Raw genomic sequence first — 13,868 nt, 5'->3', positions numbered from 1 at the left:
AACTGCATCCTCATTAGAGATACTTACAATATCAATAAGAGTGTGATAGTCAAAATGCAATAGTTGAAAAAGATCCAGGTCCAGAAAATTACTTTCTTCCTACACACAATCAATAAAAATGTAAAACCGCAAGTGCTTTAGATATGCTTAGGTCAGTATGTATTTCTAAGGAAACAAAAGCCCACGAGGCTTCAACCTTGGAATAAAAGTACTCAAGTGTCTACAATGGTCTAGCACATTCAGGTATTAGTTGTTGGTCACTGCAGTGATGACACTGCCAATACTGTGTTATCTCAGATATTAATATGCTACAGGGCTATAAATCTGGTGTCACAAGAACAATGTCTCAGAGGTTTTCTTGCCCTTTCTTACTGGTTGGTCTGTTTAAATAGAAATGCAGTAGAACTAAGTATGCATTACTCTAGAGCTGAGACCACAAGCCAAAAATGAAGACTGGAAATCAGAGGAGCTCAGTCTATTAATTTCAGCCAGAGCAATTTACTGAAAAATTATCCCTTCACTCATCCCAAAGATGTTCAAAACACTAATATAACAAGCATCATATCTTAAATATATAGGTGACCTGAAATCATTGCATAAATTTCCAAACAGCAAGCCACAGTCTTACTGCAGATACAAGTGTAAAGGGAAAGGAAGTGAATTCACAGAATTATCATCAAGCTTCAGAAATAGTTGTTTACTCTGGGAGACTGACACTCTGAATAGTAATTCTCTTGTCACGTAAACAGATTGAATTCAACATACCTGAATACAGTAAACCACTTTGCTCCCTGGCATGGAAAACTATGTTCATTCCAATTTTATCAGTTTTCAAACTTCTTCTGCTTCACCAAAGTCTTAGGAAATCATTGATGAAAATTAAAACCTGCTCCACGGGGTTGCTTGCAAAGATTCTTCTCAGCACAAGCAAAGGTGTCATGATTTGGTTCTTTGTGTAAGTCTAAACAATCACAGTGGCTATAAAGCAATGATGTTTCTGTAGCAAGAATTACATGCAGGTTTTGTTACACACAGTTTCCCATGGTGGTTAAGTAAATAAAAGGTTTACTTTGCATATGATCACTAGAAATTGTAAATCTTAGATCATAAAAACAACCCCTAAAAAGCATGGTTTGGCGTTAGCCAAGGAGTGCAGAAAATAGCATCTCATTAGCTGTAAATCTTGGCAGAAAAGGGAAAGAGAGCCCAGGAGTCCTAACAACAGCTTCTGTGCACCAGCCATTAGATCATACTGAAAAGTACAACAGGTCTAAAATTCAGTTGTATGAATGCCCATATAAACATTTTGGTATTATATGAACATTTAAGTACAATGAAATCTATGGTTATAGGCTTATGCCAGCCTTTAAAAGATTAAAGGTTATATTTTAGACCAATTAATTCCACTTATTTTTATTTTTGAAAACTTTATTAACGTGTTTTAAAAGGTGATATTCCCCTATTCAGACTTTCATTGCTTCCGTGTTGGCATGTTTTTGGTATGACATGTGCTAAGTAGGCACAGCAAACATTTTGATCTATGACTAAAAACAAGATCCAGGCTGGTCTATGAAATTCCCTGCATTTTTCAGCTTAGACACCTGCAAGTGCATAAAGGCAGCCTTGTCTGAGTTGTTAGATTGCCTCACTCCTGCCAAAGCTCTCTTATGACTGAGTGATGCGGCATGGAATCTTGTGCTTTTCCCATAGCCACTTACAAAAAACATAAGCACAGAAGGCAAACACCTACCCTTCCATGAAACTCGTCATCCTGCACCCTGTGTGATGGGAATCATGCAATGCACAGCTCTGATTCAATCTCATGAGCTCCAGAGAGATGCAGCTACCATGATGTTACTCTATCCTATCCCTCTGGTGAGCACACACATCAGTCTGGAGTATCCTGAACCAGCCGTCAAGGCTGGATGCTTCCTTTTCAGGTATTAAGACATCTGAACTGAGCACCTAAGCGAGCTGTCCGAATCTAGTCCTAAAAGGCAAACACTGTTGTGAAAAATTTCAGGTTTCCCTCTTGCTACTGTATTTCTTGAAACCGGACATATGAGAAAATTAAAACCAGACAGGCCAAAAATGCTAGGGACACTTACTTCATTTTAATAAAATGGAGAAAGTTGAAAATAGCAAGCATTAAACTCACAGTATGAGGTAGCAACCATTTGTTTTGCATAAAAATACTCTGGCGCTTACAGCTCCAGAAGGCTCCCACCACGAGCTTTCCTGTTCTTTGCTTATGTGGCACTGAGATCTCCTTCAGCTGCTGAAGATGTGCTAAATAGCAGTCAAGGGGAACGTCTGGATCTTCTTTATGAAGTGGTCTGGGCAGGAAAAGAGGGATTTCTTTCCTATATAATGAAAAAGGTAAAGAAGTAAGGCTTAGATAAAACCACCAGAAAACAAGATGTTAAGTCTTCTCCAATCCCTCTGTTAGTGGCCTGCATTTGCCAGACGCCTTCGTCTTAACCTGTGGAATAACTTCAAGTACTCTCAGCAGCTTTTTCTCCTGCCTTGTTCCTACCAGGTCTGCCTGCTTGCAAAGGCCCACCAGTACAATCAGCTGGAAAATGAGCAGGCAAATAAGAGAACATGACTAAACAATGCCATCTGGGTCGTATTTCCCAAAGTAAATCTTAGTAAACTCTGACTAAGTCAATCACACCACACAGATTCACATCAGATTGGGAACTAGCCCAAGTTTTTAAACTTTTATACAGACACTTCCATATATATCTTTCTCACAAAACAGTTCTGAATAATCTGTTACTTCCTTGTTACTGTTACCATATACACAAGATTTCCTTTTAAAGTGATTAAAGGTCTTTCCTTATCTAAGGGATACCACAGCAGGGTCGTGAACCTTAGCATCCACTCACCAAGCTCACACAAACACATACACAGTATGATATTCAAGACAGTTGTTAATTATTTCTTTCTGCCAAGAAATTAAAATAGTCAAGTGCATTTGCTATAAAGAAAAATATAACCTACCTTATAATTAGCTCTGAAACACATTTATTATGCTTCAATAAATGTGCCCTCAGCAAGATGCTTTGCCATCAACATAAAACAATTGAAAACACTTAGAAAAAAGCATATTCAGAAAAAGTATGCAAGATAATTAAAACCAATCAGGAATGTGGTAGATGTGATTCTGAAGCAGCAATAACCTAAAGACAGAAACTGATTCGATCCAACAAGGGAAATCAACGTCTGCTGTCTTTTATAACAAATGATAAACAGCAGCAATAGCCAAGGTTTGGACTAGGTCATATATTTTATTAAAAACCCATATGGCATGATGATCCACTGTGAAAAATACATATAGTGGTGGTTTATTGCTGTGGTTTGTACACTATCAAGATTTTCATTTACTTGAATGTCTTCCATCATGTTCAGGACAAGAAAGTGTTTCTAACAATCTCCTATTAGTCATTATTTTGGCATTACTATATTTAATTTAAAAAGCAGCTCGGTACAGCTGAAGTAATGTAATTTAATAAAATGTGCTACTTGTTTGGTTTAGGATAGGTGACTCTGCCTGTTAAACATCAGCATACCTCATACTGGACATTTGGAAAATTTGACTGACTGGCCAATGTCAAGTCGAAACTTGAAGTAGTATCAGATGTGCTACTGTTCTGGGGCAATGTGGCAGCCGATATGCTGATTAAGTTATAAAGAAGTAATTTTCTTCTGCTTTCATGGGTGCCAGTAGGATCTGTGTAAGAGGGCTGGACAAGAAAATCCGCATTCCCACATTGTGTGATAAGGAAGGTGCACGCTGCATGGGTATTTATGAGTGTACGCCTGCCCTTCATACAAAAAGTTCATAGTGCTCTGGGGACGAAACCAAGCAAAGTTTACAGATCAGCAACTTGTCAGCCCCAACCTCCAGCTGAAATTAAATGCAGATAAAACAAATAGAATGTTTTAAGGAAATGGAAATACCAAGTGCTGGAATTTCCTGGCTATATACAGCTGGATTTATTTCAAGCTCTGTGGACATGGAAAAAAATATGAGCTCATACTCCCCATATGGGAAATGTGATGTTGGTAAGGGAAGAAAACAGAGTTATAGTCCCTGTTCTATGGCAACTGTGTGATTATCCAGGCTAAAGACAATAATGTACTCCCAGCAAGGAAAGGTGCCCAGTCACGGTTTAGAGGATTGCACGGGCAAGAGTACGTACCCAGTAAGCAATATGGATAAGGCTTCCCGGGAATGCTGGGCAGAAGGGAGAAAATGAAGCCTTGTAGAAGCAAGCTGTGCTATGACCCTTGCCCTGGCTGTGTGTAGTTTTCTAATATAGAAGTAGATTATGTGGCTTGCTGATTCTAGTGTGCAGTGAGGGGTCGGCTTGAATTACAACAAGGATAAAATGCTAAAACAGAAAAATATCAGGTCCACAGGGTCTGTGACTGCAGCAAGGCGTTGTCAGAGAAAGGATTAGAGTGAGGACTGCTGGAAGTGGTAAGTCTGAAGGGACTGCATTCCTGGTACCTCACATTCAGCACCCAAAATTAGTGGATGCTTTTTACTTTAACCTCTGCGTGTGTGGTTCCTCCATCTGTAAAACAGATGGTCTTCTCACAGGATGCGCCTACCATAGCCTCTGAGGTCTCATCTGCAGTGTGTTTTTGAAGCAAATCCCCCAGTCACCCCCATTAACTGTGCTTCGGTCTGCATTCCTGAGCCCTTCTGTAGCACACAGGTTGGATTTCTTTGGCTGTGATTAAACTGGACATTGTTCTGCACGTTCCTCCACCTAACGTACTTCAGCTGCTCACGGGTGTTCAAAGTATGCTGTCGGGATGCAGGAAAAGCCCTGCAGCGTTAGCATCAGGCCCTTGCACCCCCTCTTCCATGCAGCACAGACAGTCCTGAAGGGCCTCACCACTCACTAACACAGACACAGATTTCTGCAAAAATGATGCTACGAAGTGCTCAGTTGCAGCAGCGATGGGCAAGACAGAACTGCCTGGGAGGAAATGAACCATTTTTCCTTCAGAGGGGGGTTTACACAGTGCAGAGTAAAAGCATCACATGGGAGACACGAGAAGGAAAATGAAGTGTTGCATAGCTGTTCCTTAAGTGGGCAACTTACACTTTCTGTGCACTGACTGAGGTGGGTGTCTTGGAGAGAAATCATATACATTCGTGTAACTAAAGACCGTCTTGAGGCATACAATGCCAAGGTCAAATTAAAGTTGCACAGACCACCTTAATTCTGGCATTTCCTAAGTCTCAAGTGTTTAACTTTACAACCTTAATAATGTTCTTTTAACATAGTTTTTGTGTGTGTAATAAATTATATGCCCTTCTCACTTTCAGTGCTCTTCTCACCAGTAATGCTGTTGGACTCTGCTCCTTCGTTATGAAAACAAATATTGGAAATTATTGCTGTTGTTATTGAAACCAGATGTACTGCTCTCTGTGGCATTTATTTGTATAGTGTCAAACTCTGGCGCATTCAGTTTCAGAGTAGTTATTGAATAAAAATGAGCAATATAACTGATAGTGAAATGTAAGTGCTGGAAGAACTTAGAAGCTGCCTCTTTTCAGGAAAGTTTATAATTTTCATTTCATATGCAAACATTCACACAAATGACTGAGCAAAAATGACAAAATCACATATTTGCATCAGTATAGAGTAATGAAAAGTAACAGAGGGCCAAGACAGAAGAATCTGGGCCTGAATGTGCAAGGCACTAAATTTGCCCTGAAGAAGGAGGTCTCTCATGCCTCATTGGGAAAAATAGTGATGCTCTTGGTAAACTCGAAACGATGAATGTAAAGCAGAGACTCCATTGTTTACACCTTACCTCAGATCTGGAGAAAATGCACCCTGAAGGACATTGATTTGTCCCCATCTACTGCCAAGGGTGTGCATGCTACAGTTTTAGAGATCTGACTTTTGGACATCGGGCATTAGAAGAGAAATATCCCATCTTGTTTTTCCTATGCTCTCACCACCCATCCTGACCTCACCCCAGAGAAGCAAGTTGCTTGACTGTAGTAAAAAGTGCTGGGTGGAGAAAATGTGCAGTGACAAGCCCAGTGTATGTCTAGCAGGACCTGGAATCACAGAGAGACAGAAGACTTCCCCAGTTTTTCCTTGGAAAGAGGATACCAAAACATAGGGTACAGACTTCTGCAGAAAGCACAAAACTGGAATAGCATAACTATTTGAATAAAAATGGTCAGCAATGCTGGGTAAGGTAGATTAAATACAAAACTTGAAAAAAAAAAAAAAAATCAGAGATAACCATTAACAAGCACTTAAAGTAATATTGCAGCTCCATATTTAAGTACTCAAAAAATAGGAAACCCCAGAACTAAACAGAATACACTGACATTAATTCGATGCTTTTAATAATGCATTTCAATATGAACTTTAAGGGCATCATAGCTTTACAATTTTCCTATAGGATTCCTACCTGAGTTAACGCACATGCTATATCATGTTTTGAGAAGGAATAGGGGCTGTGCTGTTAATTAGGCTTTTAAAGGGTTAGATCTGCAGAATTACTGAGCACTCGCAGCTGTAACTGCAATCAAGGAATGCCTGTGTCCTGGATGTGCATCATGAAAAGCTAAAGACTGTAAATTAGTCCATGGGCTTCTCAGACTGGATGATTAGTCTTATACAGTTTGAGCTTTAACTTTTAAGTCACTTAGATGACATATCTCACAAGCCTGGATACCAGTATGCTTTCATCTCAGAGAGCTGTCAAAAAAATCAATTTATTAGCAGTTGTATCTCCCTTATGCACTGTAGTGAGAACAGCGCAGTAAAACCAATTGAAAGATTAAACGTTCATGGAAGACACATGGAAAGGTAGATGCAGAGTAATATAATTCCGTGCTCTGTGTAGAAGAGCAAAAAACCATGTTTACTTAGAGTTTTTGCAACTTTAATATTTCTTTTGCATAGGCATTTTTCAGTGTAACTATCTGTACAATTCCCATGCAAAGCACCCTCAGGGGTTAAAAAATCAGCCTAAATAAACAATATGCATAGGGAAGGCTGAACAAAGAGGTTTATATATATATGTGGATAAGCATCTTTTCAGTTAATGTGTGTTAACTGTTACAACTAAATTACTCCCAACTTCATTATTTTTGAATACCTACTGACCATTTTTACAGAAACTGCTGTTTCTGACCAGGGCACTAACCGCTCTAATCAGAAAATTCAGTTCGTCCCCTGACCAGCCCGCCATGTCGTGCCAAGGCAGCAGAGTTCAACGCCTGCCTCGCACTGCTTGCCTTATTTTGACAGCCTTCCATCTCATTCAGGAGAGCAAGGGCAACCTATTGATTGACTGACTTCATTTCCATCCTCCTGACATTCCTTGAATTTCTTGCAGCAAAGATCACACCCGCCCCTTAGAAACCAATTTGGAATTTTAACAAGACTTCAGAGAGAGAGAGCACGGACTGTTATCGGCAGGCTAATCCCTGAATACTGCTAACAACTGTAAGCGGAGGCAACATCTTAAATAGGGAAGAATGACCAGTTATTTATGGAAGAAAAATACAGTATTTGTGGCCGTTTCAAAAGCATTTTATCGTAATCTAAAATGTCTAGCTGTGGGAAGGTTTGAAAGAAGAAGAGGAAGAGAAAAAGCTTTTTGAGTCCAGCTATAAGGAAAATGTGCCCTGTTAGTTTATAAAGCATTTGATTGTATTGTGATTAACTGGATTTATGCTGCATATATAATATATGGCCTAAAGTCACAGTATAGGGGGAACCCTTGTAATAAAACACAGTGATTTTTGTGTTGTGTTGTTTGGTTTTTTTTTTTTTCAATATCGCAAAAAGATACTATTTTTACTGCAATATGCAACTGTGCCAATGGAAAATAGTGGGAAGAAAAAAATATATTGTCTGGCACTGGTTACCATAGCAACAAGCTGAAGTTCAAGGAGAAGTGGAGAATCTGAATTCTGTGGCAAGGTAATGAATTTAGCATCTACAGGAACAGAAATGGATTTTCTGTCACAGCCTGTAAATCAACCACAGGAAACCAACATGCAGAGATATTTTGGAATGCTTTATATCTGCTTTTAATGTATGAAAATTGTATCAAAATTGGCTCTCAGCACTTTGTCTTCCAGGGCCTTCTTTTTCTTTCTGTTCAGAAATTGCACTTAAAAACATACCAAATTAAGCTGATATTTGTTATTGTGACAAAGGCAAAAGCCTTGCAGTTTTCTCAGCAAACCCCTGAAGTCAGCAGGCATCACCCTGCTCCAAGAAACTGCTTTAACACACTTACTTTTCAATACACACCAAAGTTTCAAAGGTCAGCCATGAGTCACAGGCATCCAGTTCTACAAGTTGGCTTTTGAGATAATTTTTAAGATGTTTTCTAGATGCAAATGCATGGTGCAGGTGAGCAAAGGGAGCTAACATGAAAATACCTGAAGTACCCAGCTCTGCATCAGGAACAAACAAGACAGCTTTTCAGCATGCCTACGTGCATGTGTAATTGGTCTGTCTTGAAAAACCCAGTGAACAGCGGCTGCTTGGCATGAGGAGCTGCACTGGAGGACCTACCATACCAAGGAAAGATGGGGATGGAGTCTGGACACTGAGCTGGTGTTTCATGCCCACTGCCTGGCCTGCAGAAAGGCTGCAGGTGGCTCCAGGTTGCTCATGAGCAGTCAGTAGTCTCAAAAGGGATTTGGGGGAATGGTGTCCACGTCTCAGCTACATGTCTAGTTCGTTCTCATGCTTTCTCAGTCTCTTTCTAATGGCTTGTTCATCTCCAGATTGACCTTGTCCTTGGCCACAAGAATTATGCCTCAGCAATTCAGACAGTATCAGGGAGAAATGTATAGAAAATGTATCACATTAGTGGGACTGAGTTAATATTCTTAATGCTCTCTATGCCTTTAAATACATGAAAAATAAATAACCTCTTTCTGTCTCCTATTCTGGAGCAGATAGAACACACCCTGGAGAAAGGGAGAGAAAAAAATATCTCTTACAATAAAAAAAAAGATAATAATTCTAACAATACACTACAGTTAATTATCTGTAATGGGCTTCATTTCCAGTAAATCACACCCATGTAGCTCAGATGTAATTCTTCCAAAGTCAGTGAAGATAAAGCAGCGTAAAATCAGTATAAGCAGAAAATACAGAACAAAATGCACTGTAAAAAAATAAAGAAGGATAAGAAAACATTACACACAAAAAAAGTTATTTCTTATTTGGATATATTCTGCGTAAGACAAAGGAATGCACTCTGTTCCTGTTACTGTAGAGGGTGCACATGGAAAATCAATTACCTCTATATATTCTCTTTGACTACCAGCCATGCAACTGAATGCTAACTAAACATGAAATAACAGTTCAGGAATTAAATCATTTCAGAGAATTTTGTATAATTTGCTGATCTTGACTAAGTTTTGTTCGAATTCTTTTTTGCTTCTAGAGTAAAAGCATAACCACGGGCAACATAAATTTCTCTGGATGTGTATTTGTAACTGTCTCTGAACTAAATGTTCTGAAAATGGTGATCTAAAACACCTAATATCAGAGCTATTTTTTAAGACTATTATTACTTTTTTGACTTAGATAGCAAATTCTGGAGTGTAAGCTCATTTTCGGCCATCTGAAAGAAAACAATTTTTCCATTCCAACCGCCACGTTTTGTTCTGTTTCTCCAGGTCCCCATTCCATTACAATTGCAAAAATGTTGAGCATCAATTGAATTTAGGTGCACATCTAAAGTCATGTCAAAACAATCAGTGAAATTCTTATACTTAAATATGGGGAGACTTGAGATTAAATGTAAATGGCTTCAAGCCTTTTGGTGATCTGTAGCCATTTGGAAAAGGAGAGGAAATGCAAAAATACAAATTTCAAAAGCATTTCATTGCTGGTTTGGACAGCTGTAGAATTAAAGATGTGTTAAATCTCATAAACCATAGTTATTCATTTCTACTCTTCTGATAGAAATCTCTCAAAAAAAAATCAGCTCTCTTGTCCTTCTATAAATATTTGAATAGCTGGTAGCTTAAGCTTCAGTTCTGTCATCTTTCATTTAAAACTGGAGTCCCTCTGGGCTACAGAACAGGACAGCATTGCCCAGCATGGGATTTGGTACAGCATGCAGGTTTCAGCTCAGGAGTCCTTGGGGAGAAAGTCACTTCGCTGTTGAGATGAACCACTCCAGTAACAGCTTGAAGTTTGCAGGATTTCTTTACAAAATTCAGGCATTTGTTTGCCTTTAAAGAAAAGACTGTTACGATCAAAGAGACTGCTTTTATTCAATAATAATGTACCATGTTTCTGCAGATTTTGTCTGAAACTGTAAGTAAATATGAAGGTAGTAGAAAATCATTATTTCAATTACTACTTCTGCCATAAATATACAAGCCTTTCTCTGTCTGACAAACAGTGCATGATTTTCATTTACATAAGCTTCTTTTGGAGTGGAGAACAATAAATCAATACAGATAAAGACACTTTTGATTGGGACTGATAATATAAAGTATTAATTAGCAATAAAACCTCTTCAATCTTTCTTGCTGTCCCTTCACCCAGGTGTGCCACGGACCACTGTAATAAACCCACCTCAACGAGGCAAAAAAACAACGAGGAACATTTTTTGCCAAGTCATTTTTTCTGCATGAGCCATCCTTGATTCAGATGACAGTGTGACTGTGCAAATTGTCATGGATCAACTGCTGGAACAGTCAGAGGGGTGGGAAGACGTGCAGAATTTTCACCAGACCCACTGTCATGTCAAATCATAGCCTCAGGCAAAAGAATGGAAGATTTGATTGGGACCCAGATCTCTCTCATCATGGATGAGATTTCCAAGAAGTGTCGAGGAGGCCACATGCCCTGCTCCAGCAGCTTTGTGAATTGACCTGAGAATATTATTTTCATATCTCTAACAATAAAAAAAAGAAAGCATTTTTAGCTTTTTTGGTGTGGAATTTATTTTTTTTTTTAATTATGCACATTGTAGTCAGTATTAACTTAAGATTTTCTCACTTTTTTTTTTTTTTTGCTTAAGTTAAAAAAGAAAAAGAATCATTTATAGTACCAAAAAGGTATGTAATGCCTGCTCTGAAAAATCAGTAGTTGACTACCTCTGTGACAGTTTCCACAGCTCATTAACTCTTCTGTGCAAATATATTTTATGAACACAAACTATCCCCCCTCCCTATCAGTTCTCTCCAGAAAGTAAGGGAGGAGAGACTGGCACTGGAAGGAGTCATTGCATGAATGATTGGGTTCTATTTACAGACTGCGGAAAAATAACCTGCATGTTTGTGCTGTCCTCATTCACCTGAGAAATCTTCCTTTGTGCTAGTAATTCCATTGAAGTAATTACTGTCTGAGGAGCCAAAGCATGTTATCAAGCCAATTCCCCTTACAAGCCATAATGCACAGCTGCAAAGCTCCAGGAGAGCACTGAAAGGCATCCTGAAACTTCATGGTAGTGGCAGGAGGGAAGGAGTGGACACCTGGCCCTTCTGGCATTCACCTAGAACTGATGGTTGTGTGCAGAGAGTGGGAAGGAGGAGGAGAGACAGGGTTACAGTCAGTCTGTTTACCCTTCCGTTTAATCTTTAGTCACCTCAAGGAGATTTTTTGTGATCTGTTGATTTTTTGAGCTGTTGGAGATGGTAAGGAAGCCAGGAGTTACTAGTTCTCTGGATTGCTGTAATGGATTCTGGATGCTGAAAAAAACCTCTGCTTTCTTTGCTTTTTCCCAGGGCTCCTAACTTCCTTTCCCCTCCCTAACTTCCTTCTAAAAGGAGTCTTCTCTACAAAAGGACCAGTTTATCTTACTTTCCATTCAGACTGTTCCCACTATCCAAACTAGTTCAGGCAGAGGTAGTTCAGCTGCATACAAAAGAGCACTGTGGTGTGCTGCAGGAATCAATCTTGCTCCTGAAGATCTCAAAGCTATGCATGTGTCTTCCCACCGTTCCTGGAAGGGCAGAAGCAGATTGGAAAAGCTCAGTGGAACTTTAGCCCCAGAGTCACTTCTAAAAGAGTCTTTTGACACTAAGCATGCCCTGCACTTAGTGGACAGAGTGGAGCAAGCCTGGCAGAGCAAGCCACATCCCTAAAGAGCTCATTACCTGCGTTCCCAGCTTGTGACAAAGCAGGACTGTTTTATAATTGTTCTCTTAGTTGTCAAGGACTGTCTGGGAGCATGACATGTGAGCAGGGGGTAGGGAACCTGGTGCTGCTCCTTATGGGTTCAGTGCTTCCCAGAATGCTGAAGCAAATGCTCCAAGAGATGTGGTTCAGTAGAAGACCAATGATCACAGAGGGCAGGCACAGACCTAGAGACTGGAGACAAGGATAGAAAATGTCTCCGGAGGCACAAAGCTGAACAAGCAGCTTCAGTTATGTCATTTCCTCACATTCAGATGCATGACTTTGAAACCTATTTATCCTTCTATCTAGTTCATGTATGCGGAGAAAATGGTTGCAAATCACAACATTGATAGTTGGCTTTTTTAAAGCATCTTCTGTCATGGTTTTCAACAACATCTTTAAGACAATGTAACTACATCTTATAATGAGCTTCAACTTCCTAACTCCTGAACTATCGACTGCCACATGTAATTCAATGAGAAAACATGAAATTACTAGGTTTCCTCTGTAGCACTCACTATATGAGGCAACCACTTGAAGAAAGGCCATTTGCCACACTGTACTGAAAGGCATCAATAAACATCAGTCCAGAGACCTCTGCTCAGAACGCGGCATTGACAGAGTCTTTCATACAAACCCAAAGCAAGTCATGTAGTGAGCAGATTGTTTACATCAAATGATTAAACCATTACACTAGGTGAGAAACAAGGCAAGATCCAGGAAGACTCAATCTCTACTTGACATGAAAGGCAAGTCCTACCAGTTTAAAAATCTACTGGTGTAAATCTGGAGGACGTCTGCTTGCTTACTGCTTTACAGGCTAATGGACTACAGCTGTTATCATGTTCTAGGGAGCCCTGGGCAGAGATCAGAAAGTATGTAAGCTCCCACCAGTACAGATGTTGTGTGCAGTCAGTGGAAACTGAGTCAAATACATTGTAATTGCTAAAGTAATTAAAGCTCATTACTGAAAGTAAACATAACCACCAAAGTTAGCGCTCCTGAAGGAGTAAGTGACAATCCCATTTATTCACACTGGAACCAAAAGAGATCATTAGGGCATAGATGAACTCTGGGCTGACAGGGGAGGCATACTTTAATAAGAAAATAGTTACTGGAGGGGTTAATATTTTTATATATGTAAATAGTGAAAATAAATTAAAAATTAAAAAAAAAAAAGAAAATGGAATGCATTTCCAGAGTGGAAGTGGAAGTGGAGAGGAGAGGACCTGTATACAGAACATGCAATCATTATTATTAACTGTATTAACTATAGTTAATATGGTTCTTTAGATAATAATCATTAACTATAATTTACTTTCCTCATTCTGGTCTTCTGATCCATTCCAATATGTTTTGAGAAGCACTGAAGTAACAACCTGTTACTCACTCTGTAGAGGATAAGCGATCCTCTTCCCACCGCTGGTCACTGCAGCTTCTCACCAAAAAGGAAGAGGGAAGCTTTAGATACTCTTGAAAAACTCATAACCAGGAGATTGTCTGTTGCGCACATGCAATCCAGCTGCAATCAGTGGTGGCTGTGCAGCCCTCATGGAAGATTTTGGTTCAAAATGTCTTTGGGAGAGTCCTACTTTCTTTCATGGTAGAAGAAATGGTCTGATAATGTAATGTAACACGTACAGTCCCACTGAACTGTCTGCTCTTGCTGCACACCTAACATACTAATGTGGAGAGCGGGGGAAGAAACCT

This window comes from Falco peregrinus, chromosome 7 (genome assembly GCF_023634155.1).
Source record: "Falco peregrinus isolate bFalPer1 chromosome 7, bFalPer1.pri, whole genome shotgun sequence".
NCBI classification, from domain to species: domain Eukaryota; kingdom Metazoa; phylum Chordata; class Aves; order Falconiformes; family Falconidae; genus Falco; species Falco peregrinus.
This window is presented reverse-complemented; position numbering follows the sequence as displayed.